The sequence below is a fragment of the Cavia porcellus genome, unplaced genomic scaffold (genome assembly GCF_034190915.1).
Source record: "Cavia porcellus strain 051 isolate PalLab524CR breed Dunkin Hartley unplaced genomic scaffold, mCavPor4.1 scaffold_24, whole genome shotgun sequence".
NCBI lineage: Eukaryota > Metazoa > Chordata > Mammalia > Rodentia > Caviidae > Cavia > Cavia porcellus.
The window spans coordinates 16995967-17022355 of record NW_026947507.1 but is presented as its reverse complement, the minus strand read 5'-3'; positions in this window follow the sequence as shown (position 1 = coordinate 17022355).

Below are 26389 nucleotides of genomic sequence, written 5' to 3'. Positions count from 1 at the left end.
CGGATTAACAGTTTTGGGAGTATGGCCATTTTCACAAAGTTGGTCCTTCCTAGCCATGAGCAAGGAATATCCCTCCATATTTTAATATCCTCTTCAATCTCTTTTTTAGTGTAGCATAATTTTCAACATATAGGTCTTTAACATTCTTTTTTAAAGTTTAATAGGAAAAAAGAAAACAAAACAAAACAGTAAAAGGATACAAGTAATACAGAATAACAAAAAAAGGTAACAAATCACTAGTTAATAGATTACATATTGTCATCTTAGAAATAGTTGTTCAAGTTACAGGATTAAAGTATACAAAGTGGACATTCAGACAGTGAGACTACAAACAGTTGTGTTCAATGACCCAACAAAACCTTAGTAATATGGGCATCTATCTTAACACACCTAAACACACTTGCAGTTGTATCCGTTAGAGCACCTTTATTTTTCCTCCCTGTTTTACAACAAAATTTACACATTTTGGGTTATATTACTCACATAGTTCTTATTACTTTTTTTGGGAAGAGAATAAAACCAAATATGACAAAACAAAGCAGTCAGTCAAAACAAAGGATAGACATAGCATATGATGTAAAAACAGAGTACAAGGTTATCAACAATGGTTGCCATAATGCCTCTTGCTATCTTAAAAAGAATTGCCTATATCATTAGGTATAATAAAGTTGAAAAAAAAATAGTACAGAACAAGACCAATAAAACCTAAACATTGGAAACATTACAGGACTTCAAAAGAACATAATAGTAAAACCAGAATGGGCATCATAGTGAATCTTATTACCTTCAAAGTAGTTGCCTATAACTTCAAACTTGATACTATCAAACGGAACAGAACAGAGTCTAATCAGTCAAAACAAGATAGTGAGAGTAATAGGGCTTCAAATCAAGTTAATAGGACATCAAAAAAGTTACTATAATATATCCTGCTAATTTCTTTGATTTTCTCCTTAATTAAAAAATAATTAAAAATTTAAAAAAAATAAATAATTTTTAATGAATAAGGGGGAGAGTAAAAGAGGACATAATAACGTAACAATACAGGTCAAAGCATGACAATTTCAGCAACCTAGTGCTTCAACACCAAATTACCCGACTTAATAGTAGTTACTATAGTGTCCCATTCCTTGAAAATTTGAATATAATTCCATATACTATAGCATCAAACATATCAAGACAGTGTGAAACCTTCAAGTGAATGAAAGTATTACAGGGCATTTAGAACCAGCTAACGGAAAATAAACAATGGTTTCTATATTATCTGTTTGCCTATAAAATTTTTTGTTTATACTATCACATATCATAAAATCCAGTAAGATACAACATGATAAAACCAATGGAGACAGAAGAGCAACAGTTTGGTGGGACTTCAAAACAAGGTGATATTAAATCAGCATTAGCTATTATGATGTCTTGTTTTCTTCAAAATAGCTGTACATTTCATCACAGGCAATAATATCATTCAGCCCAGAATAAAGCCATTCCAATTAATGAGTGAAAACTTTATAAGGCTTCAAGGCAACATACTGGGGAATCATGATTACTGCACACTTTTATATATTTGAATCATTTCTTACACTAGGGAAACCATTCAGTATTCACAGATGCGAGTTTGATTTATTTCACTTATGAGTATGGTCTCAAGCTACGCCTGTTTATTTATAAATATCTCAATGTGATCCTTCTTTATAGCTGAGTAGTACTCCATTGTATAAAAATACCACAACTTTTTTATCCATTCTTCAGTTGATGGACACTTCGGTTGTTTCCAAGATTTGGTGATTGCAAATTGTGCTGCTATAAACATAGGTGCACATGTATCACTGTGGTATGATGCTTTCAGTTCTTCGGGAATATACCTAGAAGTGGAATAGCTGGGAAAAATGGGACTTCCAATCCCAGCTTTTTGAGAAATCTCCAGAGTGACCTCCACGATGGTTGTACCAGTCTACACTCCCACCAAGAGTGCAAGAGAGTTCCTTTTTCCCCACAGCCTCTCAAGCATTTGTTGTTGTTGGTTTTCTTGATCATGGCCATTCTTTCAGGAGTGAGATGGAATCTCAGTGTGGTTTTAATTTGCATTTCTATAATGACTGATGATGATGAACATTTTTTCATATATTTATTTGCCATTTGCATTTCTTCATCTGAGAAACGTGTATTCATCTCAGCTGCCTATTTTTGGATTGGATCTTTGAATTTTGAGAGTCTGAGTTTTTTAATTCTTTATATGTTTTAGAAAGAAGTCCCTTGTCTGAGGGAGAGTTCACTAAGATTTTTTCCCACTTTGTGGATTTTCTTTTCACTATGCTGGAGATTTCTTTTGACATGCCGAAACATTTTAATAAGACGTGGTCCTAGTTATTGATTCTGGGAAGTATTTCCCCTGCGGTTTGAGTCCTGTTCATGAATTCTCTACCAACCCCTATGTCTTCAAGGTTTCTACACAATTTGTCTTCCAATAGATTTAGCGTTTCTGTTTTAATATTCAGATCTTTGACCCATTTAGATTTTAATTTAGTACATGGTGATAGACATGGGTCTAGTTTTAGTTTTCGGCAAGTGGAGAGCCAGTTTTCCAACACTGTTTATTAAAGAGACTGTTGTTCTTCCAGTTAACCTGTTTGGCTCCTTTATCAAAGATAAGGTGGTTGAGTGTGTTTGTAGTTGTGGTTGTATCTTCTAATCTATTTCACTGATCTTTGGCTCTGTTTTGTTTCCAGTACCATGTTGATTTTACTACAGTTGTTTTGTAGTGTAAGTTCAAGTCAGGGATTGTGATGCCTCCTGCCTTGCCTTTGTTGCTTTGAACTGTCTTTACTATTTTAGGTCTCTTCTCACTCCAGATGAATTTTAGGAGTGATTTCTCTAGATCTATAAGGTATGTTGATGGCATTTTTATTGGGATTGCATTGAATCTGTATAACAGTTTTGGGAGAATGGCCATTTTCACAATGTTTCTTCTTCCTATCCATGAGCAAGGGATATCTTTCCATTTTCTGAGATCATCTTCAATTTCTTTTTTCAGTGTATTATAATTTTCCTTGTATAGATCTTGTACTTCTTTCATAAGAGTAATTCCTAAGTATTTCATTTTTTAGTTGCTAGTGTGAAGGGTGTTGCCTCTTATTTCTCTCTCTGTGAATTGGTTGTTAGTGTATAGGAATGCTATTGATTTTTGAGTATTGATCCTGTATTCAGCTACATTACTGAATTTATTCATTATATCTAGGAATCTTTCAATGGAGTTTTGGGGATCTTCTAAATAGAGTATCATATCATCTGCAAATAATGATAATTTAACGTCTTCTTTTCCTATATTTACCCCTTTTATTTCTCTCTCTTGTCCAATTTCTCTGGCTAGTATTTCCAGTACTAAATTAAATAGGAGTGGTGATAAAGGATATCCTCATCTTGTGCCTGATTCTAAAGTAAAGGCCTTCAATTTTTGGCCATTTAGTAAAATACTGGCTGTTGGTTTGTCATATATGGCCTTTATTATATTCAGGTACAGACCATCTATTCCAATTTTCTGTAAAGTTCTTATCATGAATGAATGTTGGACCTTATCGAAGGCTTTTCTGCATCTATAGAAATGATCATGTGATTCTTACTTTTGGCTTTATTGAAATGGGGATTACATTTATTGATTTATGTATGTTGCAACATTCCTGCATGCCTGGGATGATTCCCACTTGGTCATGCTGTATAATCTTCTTGATGATTTGCTGCATCCTATTTGCCAATATTTTATTGGGGATTTTTGCATCTGTGTTCATTAGGGAGTTTGGTCTACGGTTCTCTTTTTTAGATGGGTCTTTCTCAGGTTTTGGTACTAGAGTAATATTTGCTTCCAGGAATGACTTAGGAAGGAGTGCTTCCCTTTCAATTTCATTGAAGAGTTTGAGGAGTGTTGGCATTAGGTCTTCTTTATATTTCTTGTAGAATTCTGCAGTGAATCTGTCTGGGCCTGAGCTCTTCTTTGTAGGTAGGGTCTTAATCACATTTTCAATTTCTTTAGAGATTGGGTTATTAAGCAGTTTTACATCCTCTTGTTCTAGCTTTGGTACTTCATAAGTTTCAAGGAATCTGTCTTTTTTTTTTCTGTGTATTCAAAACTTTCAGAGTAGAGGTTTTCGAAATAGGTGTTGATGATCTTCCGTATTTCTACAGAGTCTTTAGAGATTTCATCTTTTTCATTTCTTATTGCATGAATTTGAGCTTTATCTTCCCTTTTTAAAATAAGGCTGACTAGAGGCTTATCAATTTTATTTATTCTTTCAAAGAACCAACTCTTTGATTCATTGATTCTTTGGATTATTTTCTTAGTCTCTATTGTATTGGTTTCTGCTCTGATTTTATACTTTCCTCTCTTCTTTTGGCTTTGGGATTGACTTGATCTTCTTTTTCTAGCTGTTTCAGGCGTAGCATCAGGTTGTTTATTTTAATTTTTTCTGTTTTCCTGATGTGGGAACTCAGTGCAATAAATTTTCCTCTGAGGACAGCTTTCATTGCATCCCACAGATTCTGGTAAGTTTTATCTGCATTTTCATTTTCTTTTAGGTATTGTTTAATTTCTTCTTTAATTTCCCCTGTTACCCAATGATTGCTCAAGTGTGTGTTATTCAGTTTCCATGTGTTTGTGGGATTTTTGCAGTACCTTTTATGATTAATTTCTTATTTCAAATTGCTATGATCCTATAAAATGCAAGGGATAATTTCAACTCTTTTGCATTTATTTAAATATGTTCTTTGAGCTAATATATGGTCTATTTTAGAGAATGACCCATGTACTGCTGAGAAGAATGTGTATTCTGATGTTGTTGGATGGATCTTTCTGTATATGTCTATCAAGTCATTTGTTCACAGGTGTGATTCAGTTCTGTTATTTCTTTGCTGATTTTCTGTCTTGTTGATCTGTCCGTTGGTGTCAATGATCTGTTATGTTCTCCTGTTACAATTGTGTTACTGATAATTTGATTTTTCATTTCTGTTAATACTTGTTTTATATAACTGGTGCTCTGGGATTTGGTGAATAAATATTTAAGATAGTTATCTGGAAGAGAAAGAGGATGTCTTGGAGTTTTCCCCTAATGAGTATGTAGTGACCTTCTTTGTCTCTACTGATTATTGGTTTAAAGTTCACATTGTCTGTAAACAGAATGGCTACTCCTGCTTTTTTTTTTTTTTTTTTTTTTATTCCTGTTGAATGAAGTATTGTTTTCCATCCTTTGACTTTCAGTGTGTGAGTATCCTTCTGGGTTAGATGGGTTTCCTGTAAACAGCATATGGTTGGATTTTGTTTCTTGATCCATTCTGCCAGTCTGTTTCTTTTAATTGGTGCATTGAAGCCATTTACATCAATGGTTATAATTGTTATATGTTGGTTTATTTTTGACATGTTATCTTTCTGCTGTTGCATCTTTATCTTTCTGTTCTGTTTAATTATCCACTTTGCTTAGTGGTTTTTTCCTTTGTGTATCTAAACTGTCTTTCAATATTTTTTGCAGGATTGGCTTGGTGATCATGAAGTTCTTCAGCTGTTGCTTGTCATGGAAGTATCTTATTTCACCATCAATTTTAAATGATAGTTTTGCACACTACATCAGTCTAGTTTGGAAATCATTTTCCTTTAGGATCTGGAATACTTCACTCCATGCTTTTCTTGACTTTATTTTTCGTGCTGAGAAGTCTGCTGTGATTCTGATAGGTTTTCCTTTATAAGTGATCTGTCTTTTCTCTCTGACAGCTTTTAATAATCTATTCTTTTGTTGGATTTCTGGGATGGTGATTAATATATGTCTGGGTGTAGTTTTATTTTGGTTATGGCTACTTGGAGTTCTGTATGCTTCACTGAACCTGATGTCAGTTTCTGATCTTAGGCTTGGGAAATTTTCAGCTATTACTTCTCTAAATATCCTCTTAACGTCTTTTATGTCATCCCCTTCTTTTTCACTAATCCCCATGAATCTTATGTTGTTTTTCTTTGCATCATCTTGCAGTTGTTGAATTGTTATTCCTGATTCTTTGTTATTTTTAAAAGATCTTTCCTTTCCTGTTCACTAGGTGTATTCCTGTCTTGAAGGTCTGAAATTCTATCTTCACTTTCATTGAAGAAGTTTTTAAAACTTTCAGTGGAATTTTTGATTTCCTGTATATCTCTGTGCATCTGCATTATGTATTCTGTTTGTTTCTTGTATGCTCATCTAGGGATTCTATCTTTTTGTTTAGTTCTTCCAATTTTTTAACTGTGTTTTCTTTAGATATGTTCAGCATTTCTTTCATGTCTTTTATCATTTCTTCTTTTGCCTGGAAGATTATTTCTAGTTTGAATTCCTTTGAAGCTTCCCAGAGTTGCTTGTTTATTTCATTTGCTATTATGTCTGATATTTGAGGTATATGGCTGTCTTAGTTACTTTATGATCCTTGCTGAGACAAAATACCTGATGCCCATGCTGGGAAAGGAAAGGCTTATTTCTTACAGTTTTGGAGGTTTCAGTCCACACTCAGTTGGCTCCAAGATAGGCAGGCATGGCTGGACCGCAGTTCATGGCGGCCGCCCACAGCGAGCTCGAACCAGCAAAGAGAGAGACATACCTTCTTCCTGCCATTACATCACATCACCCCTATGGTGGAGTAATGGTGTCAGTGAGTGGAGCACTAACACCATCAATCCAAGCACTAGACAATGAACCAATCACAAATACACAATGCAAACTCATGAGGCCCGGGGGACACAAACATAAACCATGACATTCCATCCCTGGCCCCCAGGACTCATGTACCTCCTTTATACAAAAAACATTTAGTCCACCTCCAAGAGTTGCCAAAGTCCTAACAGCTTCAGCATTGCTGAATAGTCCAAGTCCAAAGTCTCCTCCAAGATCTATGGCAAACTCTTTACTGGGGTTACAACCCCTGTAAAAATGAAACAAGGTTAAACATTTCTGAAATGCAAAGGCACAAGATAAACATTACCATTCCAAAAGTTATAAACAGGGGAATATAAAGTATTGGAAACAAAGGAAGTCCAACATCCAACAGGGCAAACATTAAGTCCTATAGTTCCACATTCAGCATCTGAAGCAATCTGGTTGCAAAGCTCCAAAAGGCTTTGGTGATTTCACCCTCAGGGCACCTCTGGTGATTTCAACTCCTGCAGCTTTTCTCTTAAATCTTCTCTGCTCGCTTTTTGCAGCTTCCCTTGGATCATCTACATTCCTGGCTTTTCTAAACTACTGGGGTCTCCACTGCACCTTCGGCTTCACACTTACATCTTCACAAATTGCCCTCTCAGGAGCACAATGCTTGGCCATCCAGGCCCTTTGCAATCGAGGTGGAAGCCGTCTTACCCTCAGAATTTGTACATTTTCCTTGCACCTAAAATCAGCACCTTGTGGATGCCACCAAGGTTTGCTGCTAGCTGAAGCAGTAGCCAGGCTTGTCTCTCTTTTGGCTGTAGGAGTCAGTTGCCTGGATTGCAGGGCTCTGTTTACCTGATTGTGATGAAAAGCTTCTCTATGTTGCTTCCTTTCTGGAAACTCATGTGGCCTCTGTCGCCATTCTGGAACCTCACTTGGCCTCTGTCACCATTCTGGAACATGGCGCTCTGCAGCTTTTCCCTCTGAGTAAATATTTTCACCTTTATGTGAGGCTGCACAGGGTGGGGACCTGCTTCCCAGGATGCCCCAGGGCCATCTTTCTTATCTCTCTGTTTCTCCTCAGGAATCAAAATATCAAATCTGTCTTTACCATCCACACCCTTCCTGGACTTTTCCTTCAGGCCAAACTCACAGCATTGTAAATTATCCTGCTGGGCTCTTTGCTCTTAATTTGAAACATATAGCTGGCTAAAAGCTGCCAACAATAGCCATGCCACAGCCTCAAAATTTGGTTGATTTTTAATTTCTTTTTCAAGATTAATCAGTCCATTGCCCTTTGTCTCAGACTCAGCCAAAGTCTCTGGGCACGAGCAAAATGCAGACAAACTTTCTGCTAAGCCATAACACACATCATGTGGAGTCCAACGACCAATGCAGTCCTTCCCAGCAGAAACCTCCCAAGCCTGGTCTTTACCATCAGGCTTTCTATCAGCTTTCTGGTCTCCTGAGCTCTGATCAGAATCTCCTCTACAGAACAGCCTAAGCTGCTCTAGCTTTATGCATCCAGGGAACAGGTCCAAACCTTTCCAAACTCCGCCCATAAGCCATTTCCAAAGCTGCTTGAAAAACATGGCCAGGTATAGTCACAGCAAACAATTCCACTCCTCGGTACCAATTTCTGTCTTAGTTACTTTATGATCATTGCTGAGACAAAATACCTGATGCCCAAGTTGGGAATGGAAAGGTTTATTTCTTACAGTTTTTGGAGGTTTCAGTCCACACTCAGTTGGCTCCAAGACAGGCAGGCATGGCTGGACCGCAGTTCATGGCGGCTGCCCACAGCGGCCATTCTTCCTGCCATTACATCACATCCTGGCTCCACCCCTAGGTGGGTGGAGCACTGACACCAAGCACTAGACAATGAACCAATCACAAATACATAATGCAAACTCATGAGGCCTGGGGGACACAAACATAAACCATGACAATAGCATATATTTTCTTCTATATACATCACTCCTAGGGTTTCTTGAGATGGGCTGGAGGTTTCAGGTTGTAATTTGGTCTTTTGTTTTGTCATTTTCCTATATTTCTGTGTTTCAAGTGTTATTTGAAAGCTTCCTCAGGGTCTATTTCAAATCCACTTCTATGCCCACAGCTCCTGAGACTCTGGCACCCAGTTCCCCCAGGCTGCTGGGCCTCTGGAACCCATTGTGCTCGCCTGCTTGCTTAGAACTCTGCAGTCACAAACAAGCTGGGCTCCAGGGAAAGTGGTCACCAGCCTGTTTGCTTCGAACTCCACAGTTCTCCAAGCACAGCCCGAACAGGAAGGCGCCTCAGACCCACCTAGCTGTTCCACTGCAGCCAGAAGGCTTGAGGGTCCTGAACAAGCTCGGCTCAGGGGAAAGTGTGTGGGGCACTTACCCGAGGATGCTGGAACTCTGGAACTGGTGATGCTCGCCTTGCTTGCTTAGAACTCCATGGCGGACAGATAACAGCAACTACCGGAGGCTCTCTGAAAAACTAGGCTGAGAAGCCAGGTATGGTGCGGACTAAAGAGACATAAGCAGGTGGAGTTATGCTCTGCTGACTCAGGAACGAACTCGGCTGAGAGAAACCAACTTGGAATGTAGTCCTGGTGCTAAAACAGGAACAGAAAAGTCTCGCTGCTGAGGCTGGACACTGCGCCATTGGAAGCCGCGATTTGGGTTTCCCGCCGCGTGGTGGCTGGCTGCCTCTACATCGGCTCAGCAAGGAGAGAGACGCGCGGAAACTCTGAGAACGGGAGTCTGTGAACGGAGTCGAAAACAGGACGGGCAGGGAGGCATGTTCTGACTTGTGGCGAGGTGAGTGAGAGAAACTGACACTCCACCACAGTTTGACTCCAGCGGACTTTCTGGGCCCGAGCAGTCCTGCGAGAGCAGGGTGGTGGCGACTCCAGCCACACATTCCCCTCTCGGGCGGGATTGGTGAAAAGTGCCTGGCCTGCGTGGCGCTGCTGGCGGACCCCATAGGCTGGCCCAACCCAGATCCCAGAGCCTGAGGGGCGGGCCCCCGCATAGGCTGCCTGGTGCGCAGCGGTGAGTGGGAACACCTAACCAGCGCAATTCGATCAGGCTGTGGCTGACAGGGAGAGAAGCTGGGCCTCTCATATAAGCTTGCATATATAAGGAACAGAGAATATGGGAAGAGGCAGCAACAAGAAAGGCTCCACGGCCCCCAATTCTGAGAAACAGGCAATAGCGGACACCGCACCAATACACATAAAGCACCATATAGAGAGCCTCATAGACCAATTCAGGAATGAAGTTATCAACGACCTGAAGCTAGAAGTATGCAAAATAGTTAGAGAAATGCTAAGCACCACCCAAGAAAAAACAGATGGTGGAATGGAAGAACAGAAAAAGAGGGGAGAATTGTTTGATGGAGAAAACAGGGAAAGCATAGAATATGTGAAGCAGGTTCAAAGGGACTACCAAGAAACTAAGAAGTCTATCAAAGACTGGCATAACAGCTTGAAAGAAACTAAGGACAGGCTATCTGAACTGGAGGGCAGAATTGTAATATGGGAGAATGAAATGAAAAACTTCTTAAAAATAACAAAGAAACAAACAGCAATAATACAAAGACAAGAAGATGATAAGAGGATCCATAACTTAAGGATTAAGAACATAAAAGAAGAATTAGGGACACAAACAAGTGAACTACAAAAGCTACTCACAGAAATAATCCAGGAGAATTTTCCTATTTTAGCAAAAGGTAAAGATACTCAGATGTATGAGGCATACAGGACCCCAGCTACCTACAACCCAAACAGAGCAACACCCAGGCATATAATAATAAAATAATAAAAATTCCAGAAATTCAATACAAGAACAGAATATTAAAAGCTGTCAGAGACAAGAAACAGACCACTTACAAGGGAGCACCCATTAGAATTACAGCAGATTTCTCTGCACAAACCATCAAATCACGAAGAGCATGGGGGGAAATAATTCAAGCTTTGAAAGATAATAATCTCCAGCCAAGATTGATATATCCTGCACAACTGTCCCTGGAAATTGATGGAAAAACAAGGTGCTTCCAGGATAAAGAGGAACTGGGGGAATTTGCAACCACCAATTCAACTCTACAGAGAGTATTGCAGGATATTCTAAAAAAAGAAAAATACAAAGAATCCAGAAATAGTGGAGGCCACAACTAATGGAGCAGAGAACAAAGTGAAGAAGACAAACTGACAGCTACTGACAGAAAAAGAGCTCAACAGAAATGAGGCAGAGAAGATTGGATGATAGGAACAGCTATTTTGGAGAAAATGACATCTTAATAGGTAATACTGATTTAGTACCATCTTGTTTTGAAGTCTCATCTAGCTTTTGTCCTTCTGTCTCCAATGGTCTAAATAGGTTGTATCTTACTGGATTTTATTATGTACGATAGTATAAGCAAAAACCTTTTAAAGACAAGGAGATTATCCAGAAACCATTATTCATTTTCTGTTAGTCGATCCTAAATACTCTGTAATGCTGTCATTCTCTTAAATGGTTTTACATTGTTTTGATATACTTAATGCTACAGTATACGAAGTTGTACTCAAGGATTTCAAGGAAAGAGACAATATGGTAACTACTTTTAGGTCAGGATTATCTGGTGGTGAAACGCTATTCTGCTTAAATGGTTATGTTTTGATCTGTGCTGTTTCGTTGTTATGCCCTCTTTTATCTCAATCTCCACTCCATTATTTACATTTTTAATACTTTTTTTATTTTTATCCTTTTAATTAAAGGAAAAAAATAGCAGGATATATTATAGTAACCCACTTTGACTTTCCATTACCTCGATTTAAAGCCCTGTATTACTCTCACCATCTGGTTTTTAACTGATGTTCCCCTATTCTGTTTTGCTGGATAGTATCAGGTTCGAAAATTTAGGCATCAGCTGTGAAGATAATGAGATTCATTATAACGCCCATTCTCATTGACTTTTATCTACTTTTGAAGACCTACAATGTCTCCAATGGTTTGGCTTTGTCGGTTTTGTTCTTTACTGTTTTGTTCAATTGTATTATAACTAATGGTATAGGCAATTCTATTAGAGATAGCGGGAGGCATTATGGTAACCATTGTTGATCATCTTGTATTATGTTTTCACCTTATCTATTATGTCCACCCTTTTGACTTGACCGATTCTGTTCTGTTATGTCACATTTGGTTTTACTCTCTTCCAAAAAAGTAATAAGAACCGTGAGAGCAATGAAACCCAAAATGTGTAATAGTCATTGTACAAAAGAGAGGAAAAGAAAGTGCTCTAAACTATATAACTGCATGTATATTTAAGTGTATAAGATAGAATATGATATCACAGAGTTTTATTGGATCATTGAACAGAACTGTTTGCAGTATCATTGATGGAATGTCCACTTTACAAGCTTTAATTTTGTGACTTGAACAATTATTTCTAAGATGACAGTATGTAATCCATTAACTAGTGATTTCCTACTGTTCATTTTTTTTCTGCAAATCTGTATAACTTGTACCCTTTCTCTGCTTTTTTTTTCTTTTCTCCTTAAATAAAATTTAAAAATAAATAAATAAATAAAATTAAAAAAAAAAAAAAAAAAAAAAAAAAGAACTCCACAGTTCTCAGGTGCAGCCGGAACAGGGAGGCGGCAGTCTTTTACATTGTTAGTTGGGTTGATTCCTAAGTATTTCATTTTTTTACATGCTGTTGTGAAGGCCAATATTTCCGTGTTCTCTTTCTCAGTGAATTTTTTGTTTGTGTACAGGAATGCTATTAATTTTTGAGCATTGACTTTGTATCCAGTTGCACTGCTGAATTTATTGCTTCTAGTAGTTTTTTAATGGAGTTTTTTGGGTCTTCCATGTAGTGTATCATGTCATCTGTATATAGAGATAATTTAACTTCTTCCTTTCCTATCTATATTCCTTTTATTTCTCTCTCTTTTCTGATTTCCTTGGCTAGTGTTTCCAAAACTATATTGAATAAGAGTGGTAATAGTGGACATCCTTGTCTTGTTCCTGATTTTAAAGTGAAAGCTTTCCATTTTTGTTTAGTATAATGTTGGCTGTTGGTTTGTCATAGATGGCCTTCATAAGATTGAGGTAGACACTGTATTCCGAGTTTCTGCAGGGTTTTTATCATGCACATGGTTGGACTTTATTGAAAGCCTTTTATGCATCTATTGAGATGATCATGTGGGTTTTTTTTTTTTTTTGGCTCTGTTGATGTGGTGTATTACATTTATTGATTTGCATACCTTAAACCATCCCTGCAATGCTAGAATGAATCCCACTTGGTCATGATGTATAACATTCTTGATAATTTGTTGCATTCTATTTACCAGTATTTTATTGACAATGGTTGCATCAATGTTCTTTAGTTAGATTGGCCTAAAGTTCCTTGTTCAGTTGGATCTTTCTCTGGTTTTGGTATAAGAGTGATATTTGCCTCCAGGAATGATTTAGGGAGGATTGCTTCCTTTTCAGTTTCACTGAAGAGTTTAAGGAGTTTGGACATCAAATGTTCTCTAAATTTCTTGTAGAATTCAGTTGTGAATCCATCAGGTCCTGGGCTTTTTTTTTTTTGTTTGTAAGTTTTTAATTATATTTTAAATTTCAACACCTGATATTGGGTTTTTTGAAATTGCTATATATTCTTGCTTGAGTTTTGTTGCTTTGGTAGTTCATATTTTTCTAGAAATGTGACCATTTCATCTGTGTATTCCACTTTATGTTAGTAGAGATTTTCAAAGTGGGTAGTCATGACCTTTTGAATTTCCATGGGATCTGTAGTAATTTCCCCCTTTTCAGTCTTTATTGCATGAATTTGCGTTTTTTTTTTTCTTCCTTTTTCTTTATGAGGATAACTATAGGTTGGTCAATGTTTATTCTCTCAAAAAAACAGCTTTTTTATTCATTAATTCTTTGTATTTTTTTTAGTTTCAATTGCATTGATTTCTGCTCTATTCTTTACAAATTCCTCTCTTTATGTGCTTTGGGATTAACTTGCTCTTAGTTTTCTAAAAGCTTGAGATGAAGCTTTGGGTTATTTGTGCTCATTCAGTTTTCTTGATATGGTAATATATTGTTATATATTTTCCCTCTTAAGACCACTTTCATTGCATCCCACAGGTTACAGTATGTTTTTTTTCCACATTTTCATTGAATTGTAGGTATTGCTTTATTTCTTCTTTAATTTCATTTGTAGCCCACTGGTTGTTCAAAAGGGTGTTAATTTTCATGTATTTATGCAGGTTTTGCAATTTTTGCCATTAATTTCCAATTTCAGTGTGTTATGATCAGATAGTATGCATGGGACAGTTTCAGTACCTTTGCAGTTACTTAAGAATATTTTATGGGATAATATATGGTCTATTTTGAAAAATGTTCCATGCACAGCTAGAGAAGAATGTGTAGCTTTAGAGAAGAATGTGTATTCTGATGTGGTTTGGTGGAACACTCTGTAAACATCTACCAAGTCCATTTGCTCACAAGTATGATTCATTGCCGACTTTTCTTTGCTGACTTTTTGTCTAGTTGATCTATCTCTTTGTTCAATTTGTGCTAAGTTCCCCTATTATAATTGTGTTCTTGTGTATTTGGTTTTTCAAATCCATTAGTATTTGTCTTATATAGTTGGGTACTCTTGTATTTGGTGCATATATATTTATAATTGTTAGTTCTTCCTCTTGAATTTTTGAGTTAATGATTATTCAGTAACCCTCTTTATCTTTTTAATCATTTTAAATTTGAAGTTCATGCTGTCTGCAAATAGAACAGTTACCCCTGATTTTTTCTGGGTTCTTGTTGCATGGAATACTGTTTTCCATCCTTTGACTTCTAATCTATTAGTTTCCTTTTGAGTCAGATGTGTTTCTTGTATACAGTATATTGTGGGATCATGTTTTTTGAACCATTCTGTTAACTTGTTTCTTTTAATAGGTGAATTGAGTTCATTTACATTTATGCATATCATGGATATGCACTGGCTAGAAATTTCCATGTTATAGTGCAGGTGTAGGCTTTCTGCTTTTCCCCCTTGTTTAATTGCTTGTCCTGCCTGGTGGTTTCTTTCTGTTATTGTTCTGGGGATTGTGGTAATTTTTATCTCTAACTAGTATGTCTTTCAGTATTCTTTCTAGGATTGGCTTGGTGGACATAAATTTCTTCAGCTGTTCTTTGTCATGGAAGCATCTTGTTTCTCCAATTAAATTTGGAAAACAGTTTTGCTCTGACAATCAGTCTGGGTTGAAAGTTGTTTTCTTACAGGGCTTGAAATACCTCACTCCAAGATCATCTTAAGTTGAGGGTTTGTGTTGAAAAGTCTACTGTGATTCTAATGGGTTTTCTTGATAAATGAATTGTGTTTTTTCTCTAACAGCTTTTAGTATTCTGTTTTTATGCTGTATGTCTGAGACCTTAACTACTGTATGTCTGGGTGTAGATTTATGTAGATTGTGACAGTTTGGTATTCTATATTCCTCACTTATCTGCAAATAAGATTTTTCCCCATGTTTCGGAACTTTTCTTCTATTACTTCTGTGAATATTTTAGCTATGTCATTTGCACTGTCTCCTGCATCTTCACTGGTGCCTATTAACCTTATATATTTTTTTGTTTGCACCATCTTGAAGCTGCTGAATGATCACTTCATGCTACTTTATTATTTTTAAAAGTTCTATCCTTTCACGGTCACTAATTGTGATCTCATCCCCAAGGTCCAAAATCCTATCCTCAGCTTCATTTAAACTATTTTGCCAGCTTTCAGTAGAATTTTTTGTTGCTTGGTTGTCTCTTTTAGTTTGTTTCGTGAATTCTGCATGTACTCTCTATTGTTCATTCAAGGTTTCAATCAGTCTCCCATACTCCTGTTCTTTTTTCCTGTATTTCTTCTTTAGCTGCGCTCAACAACTCCTTATCAAGATTGTTATTTCTATCTTTACATGGGAGAGTACTTCTAATTTGATTTCCTCTATAGCCTATTGGAGGTTTTTTTTTTTTTTTTGCTTGCTAGCTTCTCTGAAATTTCTGATGTGTTAGTGTTACTTTTGAATTTCTCTATTTCAGTGTCCACTGTACTTGTTCTGGTGGATGAGATGTTTGAGATTGCATTTTGCTTTTTAATTTTGCCATTTTCCTCTTTCAAGTTAATATTTAATCCTTCAGTCCCACTAGTGTCAACTGTTGGTAGTATGTATCTTGGGGTCCTAATGTAAGGTTATGTTTGTTCAATTCTTGAGTCCCACAATGAATAGGTGGGCCAGTCACCAAACTTCCCACTGCAAGGCCTGCTGGGTGAGTTCTATGTTCTTCCTGGGCTGTCAAGTCTAGTAGTATTGATGTAGGTCAACTTTTAGTTTCTACTATTACTTTATCTTCAGGTTATTCCAGGTCATCAAATCTCCCTGTCTATAGTATTTATGCCAGCTGAGGCCCTACAGTGTCACTATTGTGTGCCTGTGTGTCTCCTAAGCCCTTTTGATTTTCTCCAAGTTGGCAGAGTCCTCATTGGTACAGTCCTCAGTCTAGGACTGATGTTTTCTGTATGCAGGAATGTGTCACCCACACTCTTGTCAAACTCACCAAGATCTTACAGTTAGTTGGAGGGAGCTTTACTACTGGCCTAATTACCCACTGTGCACCTCTATTTTAGGGGCATACTCACCACATTGACTGGAACCTGCTGAGATCTCCCATTTGGGTGAGGCAGTCAGTGAATCTAGCCTCAATCTAGCACAGTTAATCTGCTCTAGTCCAAGGTTCTAGGAAAAAGGATGAGAGCTCTGGCTGGAGTTCCTGGCTGCCTTGAGGTGGTCTTAATCTGTATTCTTTACAAGAAAAATAACACTAAATTATACATTGATTCACTGTCAAGTTAAAATTGACATAACTGATAATGAAAGAATATAAACCAAATATATATCTTTAGGAGCTTTTTTAATTGTTCACTAAAGATATTCTACCTGTACTCTGATTCTCCACAAAATTCCTTAAAATAGTTCTTTCATATTTATAATTAGCCTAGATTTGGTATTTCAAATTTGATAATTACTTCAAAGAAGAGTCATATTTGCACTCTAGAAAGTTTATATAAATTAAGCATTTTTACATGTAGAAGTTCACTAAATTATTGGAGTCAACTCTCAAAACAATGAACAGACAATTTAAAAGAATAAACTGCTGTTCTCAAATTTAGATTAATATGACACTTACAGATCTGTTAAGGAAGATAATAAAAGGACAGAAAAGTGTAATTTCAAAGTATCTCACTGTATGTGTAAACTTTCTTGAATACTCATTAAGTTTTTAAAGATCAAACATATTTTACATTGAATTTCACAATGCTGATGCATTTATTTTAATAAAAAACATTTTAATTGCTTTTTATTGAGTAAAATAAGCTCTCCAGGAATTTACGCCACGTTTAATGCATGTTTGCATACTCATTGGAACACAGACATCTACTATACTAGTCCTTAAAAAGTTCTAGAATTGAAGAAAAGTAAAAACAAACATTTTCTTCATGACAGAAAGTATGATAGAAAGCATTTTATGACCAGAAAATTCAATCTGAAAAGCATAGAGTCCTCTTGAACTCATTGAAGGTAAGAGAGCAAATGCTAACACTTTCATACACTGAACTTGGATAGATGTAACACATAAAACATTTAATATTAAATCAAAGGACAAAGTCTCCATGCAAGGTATGGGTAAAATCTATAGTTAATTTAGTATATTATGGCAATTCATGTTGTTGAGCAGATCACAAACCAAGCAATTAAAAGTGCCTACTGATGTCAAAAAGAAATTACTCTATGAAATAACTTCCCATTTCCATATGAGATGTGATTTCATTATTACAAGTACTTAAAAGTACCTTATGTATTCCTATGTTGCTCTTGCAACTTTATCTCCTCTTTCTTTTGCTGGTAAAATGTGTTCATATTCCAGTCGTTTTTCAAAATAGTACTTCCCATGAGAGTTTATTTCTGATATTTTTGTATTAATCCTTTTTGACTAACTCTATTACACCCCATCAATGTTTCACAAGATGTCAATCTCCATTTTTTATGATGTCTTTCCTATTGTGTCTTTATTATCTATAACCAAGCTTATTACTTGTTTGCAACTCAATCAATATTTTAAATTAATAAGTGGTATTGAGCATTGATGTACAACAGGACAAATAGTAATGTACTAAAATAATTAAAAGGGAAAATTGAAAATTATACTCTGAACACAAGTTTAAAAGAAAAAGACCAGTCATAGAATAAAACAGACACTTTGTAAGAGAAGATGCCAAAGAGATTTTCTTCTCTACTTACAGTGTTACATAAAGATGAAAGCCTCTATGGTGTCCATTGTATTTTCTGTTCTTATAAAAGTTTTTCTCATTTTTGTTGTTTCTTGATTTAAAGAAAGTGAAGCTTCAATTTTATAAGATTCATTACTTTGTTACAAAATATTTATTTATCTGTTATGGTAGAAAATAATAGCTGTTTTTAAGAATTTAATGATGGGCTACTTCTACTGCTATTTTGTTTACTTTGTGGCTCCTGGGTTATGCTGCTATAATTGTTTTGAGAAGTGATTGCAATGAAGTTAATGTTCTAACAATAGGTAGAAGATTAGGTTTTAAGACTACTTCATGGAAATTTGATTCCATCTATACTATAAATTTTTAGTCAAAATCATACCAGATGCACTAGCCCTGTGATATGATTTGATTAATTTTCACTGAGATATTAATATCAATACAAAATATTGTGCATGTTGTAAAATTAGTTTCCATCTCTTCTTAATAATGGACATTACATGCAGGGAAGATACATGCCAAATTTTATTTTCATTTTCTATTGTGGTATAATTGAAATACAGTCAACTGAAGAAATCTACCAGTTTGCTAAGTCTGACTCAATTTGATTATGTGCATACTTTGAAACTCAACAATTTCTACTATCAAGGCAGTTCATACACCTGTCACTCCTCAAAATTGTCAGTGTACTGTCTTTCTTTTTTGCCTTGCTCAGATAACTATAGGTTTGATTTGTGTGAGTATAGAGTAATTTGTTTTAAGATAATTTTATAAAATAGGTTCATATAGTCTGCACTGTTTTTTTCACTTATTGGTAGAACATTGAGATCAATGTATGTATTTTAACAATTCATCTTTTCCACTGCTGAGGTGATTACATTTTTTTTTAATTTCTGAATTCAATTTTGTAGTTTCCATCACTATACTTTTACGTTCATTAATATTTTGAGGTCTAATTCCCTGTTAATTCAGTACAAGGCTGTTTTCATCTCAGACAGTATATTTTTTGTCAACAAAATTTCAACTTGCATTTGTAAGAAATGATTTCTATGTCTGTACCCTTCAAACATTAGAATAAAGTTATAATATGCCACACGTTCTTTTCTACTATTTCTCTGTCAATTAGGTTTGATTTTTGATAGACTAACTTTTCTTAACATAGGTCTTTTATTACTTTTTTCATATGTAACCTTTATGTTACTAATAGTGTTATAAGTTTTACTTTAATAATAGTTAATTTTTTTCATAAAACTAAAACTGATTTTTTCCCCCTTGGATATAGTTATGTTAGATGGAAGTTGTCAAATTGTTCTCAGTCTTGCTTTTGGGTTAAACTCATGCAATGTAATCCATTCTTTTTTTCTTCTAGGGTCAATATTTACCCAGATCAAACCAGATTGATTATAAATGCACCATGATAGGAAGTTTTCCAGTTTGGCTAAGGTGATTAGTGCTGTTTCCAGCCCTGTTCAACTACCTGGGTACTGTTGCTCCCAGTTCTTTCATCCTTCTTAGGTGTTTTCTTCAGATGGCACTGCTGACAAATACTCAGGTTAAATTCTATAAATCTCAATGTTTTCTCTGTGTGTGGCTCAAATCTCTCTGGTGCACTGTTGTATACTAGAAGCCACAGCTTGCTTGATTTTCCTGGATTCCCGGCTTCGCATTCTCAACTTGGAGACACATCAGACTTTGTACAGGTGTTGCTCTAAAACACAGCCTAAAACTTTTTGGAAAGAAGTAATCTTTGTAACCATAGAGATTCCTTCTTTTATTTCCCATGTCCCAGGAATCAGTATTCCTCTTTGCATGACTTTACAGGCTTTAACACCATTGTTTCATATATTTTGGCTTTTTGCTTTGGGTTGTTGAAGTAGGAGTGTAATTCAAGTAGATTATAGGTCTGCAGTTAGAAAGTTCCAGATTATAGATACTACTTTGAGCATATTTAGCATAATAGTAAAAGCCTTGAGACTGGTTGGTACAATTAAAGGATTGATGCAAATAGCGAATACAAACAGGCCAAGTACTGTGATACTTGAATCATCAATTATGAGTCAGTAGGGTCAGTGAGCTAATTTCATCTATAATTTTCCTAGTGTTTGCTGGCTTGATCTAACTCCCTTTAATTCAACATTTTCCTTTGATAAAATACAAGTTTTACTTTTTTATTCAATGTATTACCAATTTTTTTTTTCCTCTGGCCATGGATTCAGATACATAGGACACAGGTCATTTGAAAAGACCTGTTTTCCCCCTGTAAAAAATTTATATTTTCATCAACCACTGAAGCAATTTTCATCTTTGCCCGTATCCTTCAGGAGGTTTACAGGACAAGCCAAATGTGCGTCTTTTCTAATCAATACAGTCTAGAAGTCAGTGAGTCTTTTCGGTCTGAGATGTGAGTCTTTTTTCGTTATAGATGAATTATCTTCTTCTATTTAATTTTGTCTTTCTTCCATCTGTTCCATTTTATATTTCTGGGATGTCTACTGATTTTATAATGGGCTTCCTGGATAAGTCCTGGAGTCCTTTTATTTTCCTTTAATATTTCTACCACTTTATAATTTTTCCTTTGATCTTCTAGGGCTGAATTTGGTCCCAAATATTTTTGTTGCTTCCTCCAAACGTTTGATTTGATTATTTAATTGACAAAATGGTGTGTGTGTGTGTGTGTGTGTGTGTGTGTGTGTGCACATATCAACTGCTCCCGAGTTTCCTCCAAAGCGTCCATTTTTAACTTTCCATCTCACTTCTCTAAAGCTACATGTCTGTGGGAATTCTTATTTTGCTTTTGTTTCTGAGCTGGGGATTAAACTCAAGGCTTCTTTCCTGCTAAGGGACATTGGACCGTTTATTTCCATGTTGAGGTCTGGGAATGTTAATCTCATAACTGAACTTCCTTTGTTAGTCTGCTGAACTCTATGAACAGGTAAAAAATACCTCCCATCTCAAAAAAGGTCACATCTTAATACTAGGAAACTGTGAATATATTGTCTTATATGGAAAAATGGAATTTGTATATGTGATTAAAAATCTTCAGATGTAGGAGTACAGCTGTATTATCTGGGGATGCCTGATGACTACCAATATTCTTTGGAAGAGAGATGCAGAAGGAGTAACAGGCAGATGTGATAACAAGAGCAGAGGTATAGAGGGTGATATGCAGACAGAAGCAAAGGGGAAAGATTGGTGCAGGGGGACAGAAGATGAGAGAAGGAGCAATCTGAAATCGCTCCTGGCTGATTTTAAAAGTGCCAAGGAAAGCACTTGGCATCCTGAAACTAGAAGGAGAAATAACACAGATTCAACCCTATAATCGTCATAAGTGCTTACAATACAGTTCTGCTTCCCCTTTGGACTTCTTATATAAAATTTTAGACTTTTGAGCTTCACCAATGTAAAATGATAAACCTCTGCTGCTTTACCCAACTTTTCATATTGTGACTTGCTATATGTAGCAAACATAAGAAACTAATACAGATCCTCTTCAATCTGTGACTATTTTTTTTAATGAATTGGGACTGAGGTGCATGTTTACATTTGTATCAGGCAGTCACAAATATGATAAAAGTAGTGTTGTAGGTAAGATACTGTTTGCTACAACTGGAGGAAACTGCTTTACAACTTGGCTCTAAATATGTTCAGTCTCCAGCTAATAAAGTGGCTTCAACTATTTATTTTATTTTATTTTTTTGATAATAGCAGAAAGTCAGCAGGCTAACATGAGATCAGTATTGATCTTGCCTGTGGGGTTGAAAATCTCTGTTCACAAGCTCTTCCAAGAATCTATATTTACCAGGAATTTTCCTAGATCTCGAATTCATTTCTTCCTGTGTTCAGCAGACACTTAGGAAGAGAGGCCCCATGTCAGACTTCTTTTTGGCCTTAGTAATATCCCAGAACTCATATCATAGAGACAAGTTTACTTCTAGAAGTTCAGCAAACGCACATAACTTGGAATTGGGATTTAGAATAGAAAAGTATCATTTGTTTCAGGTCATAAGACAAATTATAAGTTATTTTCATGACAAAATAATCATACAACCAGGAAATAATGGTATGTAATGTAAAGATCAACCAAGTAACTAGAAATGCAAAAAACAGGCAAATCCACACCATATTTTAAATCACATTTCAAATTAGTAGGAAAATTATGGCTGCAAAATAAAAAGCACGGGCTGGGGATTTAGCTCAGTGGCATAAGTGCCTGCCTGGCAAGTGCAAGGTTGTGAGTTTGATCCCCAGTAGCAAAAAAAAAAAAAAAAAAAAAAAGCTAATTCAATCAATAATCTCTCATAACATAATAACATTTAAGTAGAAAATAAAAGAAACATTGAACAAGCATATTATTTATAAATGTATTGATAATTCTAATTATTTATTTACTTGAAAATCTTATAAACTTGTATCTTGAGAAGTCTGCATAAAAAATTTTCAGTCAATACTACTGCACATTAATATATATAATTAGGTCCTTTTGAAGCAAAATTGTATAAGGCAGGCATGCAAATATAACTAGGTAAAAATTGAGATTCTTGTCCTTATAAGTGAATATAATTCAATAATTATTAAAAATCTAATATCTCTTTCAAATATTTTCTTTGTGAGGGATAATTATTTCAGTTAGAACTATAGCATATATTACAGATTCATGAGAAGTACAAATTGTGAATTTGCATCATTTTAATGTACATGCAAAATGATTTTTTCTAATGTAATGCCCAATTTTGCATTGATTATATTCAGAGATGCATAATATATATATATATATATATATATATATAAAATATGTACATAAAATATGGGATAATCCTGTGCAGTATATTCATATGTAATTATGAATCATTTCAGGGAATAATAAATTATTTCCTTGATTTGTTTTTTCTTTTATTCATTGAAAGAATAGTTATAGTGACATAAAAGCATTATTACTACATATTAATATATATTCTTAGTTGAAAAATCAAAGAAAAATGTACAGTATATTAAGTATATTAATTTTCTTTCTAAATATTAAAAATGATAGAAAATGAATCAATTTGAGTCTCCTGTTATAACACAGATCCATTTGATGGGCAAACATCTGCATGAAATGCAAAACACTGGTGTCATTGATAGCTTACAACTTTTTCCTAAATGACCTTGAAGCTTAATGAAATTCACATGAATGTTTTTATAATACGTGTTTAAAGAAAGCAGCTAAAAAAGATTCAGATAGCTTCATAAAACTGCATTTCATTTTTTTTTTTTAATGTCTGTTCTATTGAGCAAGTAAATCGCTCCAATTCAAAGCAGTTAACAAGCAACTTTCATAGTCTTTGTTGTTACCTGGCAGTGTCCGCTAGATTGACAAGTGGTGCCATGGTCTTTGAGGATGATTTCTGAGGATGTTAAGAGCATGAACCTCATTCTTTTTAAACATTTTCTTAAATACGAGCTTCAAAACACAGTCAACCATTGATTCCATCATTGAAGAAAGAAGGTCTTAGTGTCTGACAATGGAAAACACTACAAAAGAAAATGTATGTTAATCTAGTTTACTGTGTGTTTGACAGAAGTTGAGATACAGGGTTGTAGAACAATGAGAAATGTGTACGTTCTGCTCAGAAAGCTAAATCTACATATAGTCACCAGTGCCAAGATAAAAGGGAGTTTTAGAGTGCCCTATGCTGAGATTTAGAAAATCTAAGTAATATCTATTAAATCTATAAATGTTACAAACTTTGCACCAGCTTTCAGAGCAATACAGACTTTCTGATTTGAGATTTCCCTATATGATATGAAAAAATAATTTCTTTGGGTTAGTGAAAGCTTTAGGCAAAACAGGGTACACAAAACATGTTTTCGCTGGTTTTGCAGGCTGATCACCTCCCCTTGGAGCAATTCTCCTGTTACAGCATTTCTACTTCTGATTCCTAAAGAGAAATTGACCGTTTTCTCCCTAACAAGAAAAATGAAATTTATTCAGAAAGAAAAATCTGCAAGTATTCACTGAGTTTGTTTATTTCTTCTCTCCTGGAAAGTAAAAAAAAAGAAAAAAGAGAGAGAGAGAGAGAGAGAGAGAGAGAGAGAGAGAGAGAGAGAGAGAGAGAGAGAGAATTGGGAACTTCAAGTAAGCAAGTACTATTTGTTGCACAATGCAAAACATCTCAGGAAAGTTTCTTGTGTGGTTTATCTCCTTGTATTAAAACATACATCATAGAAAATGCACAGCGAGTCTATCTTGCAATATTGAAGCTAGAAGCAAAAGAAAAAAACAGTGACACTGAACTGTTTATACTTAAAATTTTGACATTTTGCTCATTGCAGTTTTTAAATTCATTTTTACTTCAGAAAAATTTTTAAAAACAGGATAACAAAAATTAAAAATACTTAGAAATGAAATCAAGAAACACTAATAGAGAAAAAGTAACAATGAAATGGGAAAATATTTGCAAATTATACATAAGTAAAGGTTTACTACTCAGAACATATTAAAAAAAAACTTCTTACATCTTAACATAAACAATCAACAAATGGAAAACCTCAAGTAATTCAATTTAAAATGGGTGAAGGACTTGAATAGATACTGTTAAACTTTGTGACTAGATGACCCTACCAAAGTTCATGCATTCTTAGATGGGGCTTTTCAGAGGTGGTTGAATCTACAATGTATGATGTTGGGGTTGAGGGCTTGCGAATACTAAATCAATCCATGTATTGCTTGGGCACCATCTTAATCCCGGTAGCCTAGGTAGAGCTAAAAGGGACAGAAAGATGCTTTTAAGGTCCTTTGTTACTTTTGTTACCTTGTGGGTGCCATGGATAGTTTTACTTTGCGATGCCTCTCTACCAAGCTACCCTACATTGCAGTCAGCTGATTATGGACTGAAACCTTTACATAATGTGAGCTAAATACACCTTTCTTCCTTTAACTTTGGGTGTCGATTATTTTGTCTGAGAAACAAGAGAAAAGTAACTAAGACAGCTACTTTTCTGAAGAAGATATACAAATGGCCAATAAGCACATGAAAAGATGCTCAAAATCACTAATCTCTACACAAATGTAAATTATAACTCTGAGATACCCCTTCATGTCCATTTGAATGATTATTAAACAATACTGAAAATAGTATCTGTCGATGATAATATAAATTGTAATTTTTATGTGCTGCTGTTGAAAATATAAAATAGTATACCTTCTATGGAAAACAGTATCACAGTTCCTCAAAAAATTAAACAGAACTACCACAAGATTGTACTTGTGGTTTATAGCAAAATGTCTGAAAACAGGAATTGAAGGAGATATTTAGAACACCTATGTTCATAGCAACACCACTCATAATAGCCAAAATATGGAAATAATCAACTGTCTATTAATGAATGAATAAGCAAAATGTGTAATGTAGTATTATGGAACACTAATCAATCCTAAAATGGAAATACATTCTTAGAATATGCTAAAACATGGATTAGCCTTGAAGACTTTGCCAGTGAAATAGACCATTTATAAAATGATGCTTTATGATTATACTTACATGAGTTTCCAACAGTAGTTGCATTTGCAGATGCAGTGGAATGGTGGGTACTACCCACAAGGAGAAGGGAGGAATGAAAAGGTACTCAACAGATATGGAAGTTTGGGAAAATGGACAGCTTCTTGGGAAAGACAGTGGTGATAGTTTTCTAATAGTGTCACTGCATGTAATGCTACTAAATTATTCACTAAACTTAAAATATTCAAAATATATAATGTATATTATGTATGTTTTATAATTAAAAAAATTTCAACCTACTTATATTCTTGAAGTGACTGCCATACTTACCGTCTCCTAGTCCTATATAATGTCAATGTTCATTTTCTTAATTTCTAACAAAATGTTATGTTCCGCATGTGTGTGTCGTCTCAAATTCATACGTTGAAATAGAACACCCACTACCATGGTCTTCGAGTGTGGGGCCTTGAGGAGATGATTAAGATTCAAAGGCCAGGGGCTGGGGATTTAGCTCAGCAGCGTAAACACCTGCCTTGCAAACAGGTGGTCGTGAGTTCGATCCCTGGTACCGAAAAAGACAAAAAAAAAAAAAAAAAAAAAAAAAAAAAAAAGATTCGAAGGCCAAATCTGCATGGACAGGAATAAGGCCCTCATACAGGAGGCTTATGTGAGCTCTTTGCCCCTTCTACCTTGTAAGGACCTTACAAGGTGCCAATTTTGAGAAAGAGACCCATCAGACACTTCATCTGTGGGCATCTTAATTTTGAGTTTTCTAGACTCCAGAACAATAAGAAATAAATGTCTTTTATAAAACTGCCTAGGTGTACAGCACCTTTGCTTTAATGTCCAAAATAGAGTAAGACAGTTTATCCATATAAAATAAACTTGCTACTTATCTGTTTCCTTTGCCTGCATTCCAACTTCATGTCCTTTATTTTCTTGTACAACACATTACAATATAATTCACTCCATAGT